Genomic DNA, 1,468 nt, shown 5'->3' with positions numbered 1-1,468 from the left:
CATTAAAACCCTTTGTTGGAATGCTTTACACTTTCCACAGAACAGAAACTAAAATAACCTGTTATACAATTAATTACAAATACAGTCCTCGAATTTTTTGCCCATACACATGAGTATTGTCTAAAACGTGTCTTCTTTGTAGCAGCTAGGCCCTGCCACCACTGTGCTTGGCCGAGTTCACAAATCTGTTGTAACCTGTAGCTTCCCTGTCACTTCTCTGGCTCTCCTCTCCTGCTAAGCTTTGTTTCCTACCAGTAATTAAAACCTTCTGCCACTGCTGGAGCTGCTGCTGCTGCTGGAACCACCATAGCCACCTTGGTTTCATGGTTTGGCAAAGTACTGGCCTCCACCACCATAACGGCCAGAGCTTCTGCCTCCAAAATTGCCTCCTTTCATGGGTCAAAAATTTGAGGATTGATTGTTGTAATTGCCAAAATCATTATAGCTTCCGCCACCTCCAAAGTTGCTTCCATCATTACCAAATCTGTTATAGCCATCCCCACTGCCACCATATCCACCACCACCTCGACTGCCACCAAAGCCACCTCAACCACTGAAGTTTCCTCCGCGACCAAAGTTGTCATTCCCACCAAAACCACCTCCACGACCACCACCAAAGTTTCCAGAACCACTTCGACTTCTTTGGCTGGATGAAGCACTAGCCATCTCTTGCTTAGAGAGCGCTTTCCTTACTTCACAGTTGTGGCCATTCACAGCATGGTATTTTTGAATGACAATCTTGTCTACAGAATCATGGTCGTCAAATGTTACAAAAGCAAAACCCCTCTTTTTGCCACTGCCTCGGTCAGTCATGATCTCAATCACTTCGATTTTCCCCTACTGTTTGAAATAATCTCTTAGATGATGTTCTTCAGTGTCTTCTTTCATGCCACCAACAAAAATCTTTTTCATAGTTAAGTGGGCACCAGGTCTTTGAGAGTCTTCTCTTGAGACAGCCCTCTTTGGTTCCACAACTCTTCCATCTACCTTGTGTGGCCTTGCATTCATGGCTGCACCCAAAGCCTCTGGAGCGCTTGGTGTTTGGATCTCTCATTACCACACAGTCCATAAGTGTTCCCCATTGCTCCTTAGACTCTCATCGGTTGTTTCAAAGCTCAGACCTCTGATGAAGAGCTTCCACAGCTGTTCAGGCTCTTTGGGAGACTCTGACTCAGACATGACGGCGATGGGAGGGGACACTTTAAAGATGCTTACTCGGCGGTGTCCACGGGCAGAAAGGAGTAATCTAACGAACCACAGATGGTGTGTCACTGGCTCTTGAAATCAACCTAGGGGGTTAAAACCAGAAATTAAAAAATCAAATAGAAAAAAAGGAAAAAAAATTGGTGTATAGTGCATGTTTTAAGTTTTACTGTTATTTTTGGGTGAAATTTTTATTTCAGCTTTAGGACCCTAGGGTGGGTGTGTGTGTGTGTGTGAGAGTGAGTATGGGCATGGTCTGGATTGT

General features: G+C 44.7%; 1 pseudogene; it reads right to left on the bottom strand.

Annotated features, from left to right (window-relative positions):
- Positions 1-258: 258 nt before the first annotated feature.
- On the bottom strand, positions 259-1,179 carry LOC122900864 (annotated as a pseudogene).
- Between the last annotated feature and the right edge of the window lie 289 nt (positions 1,180-1,468).

This window comes from Neovison vison, chromosome 1 (genome assembly GCF_020171115.1).
Source record: "Neovison vison isolate M4711 chromosome 1, ASM_NN_V1, whole genome shotgun sequence".
In the NCBI taxonomy this organism is placed as follows: domain Eukaryota; kingdom Metazoa; phylum Chordata; class Mammalia; order Carnivora; family Mustelidae; genus Neogale; species Neogale vison.
The sequence above is the reverse complement of the archived record's forward strand: the minus strand, read 5'-3'. Positions and strand labels throughout refer to the sequence as shown.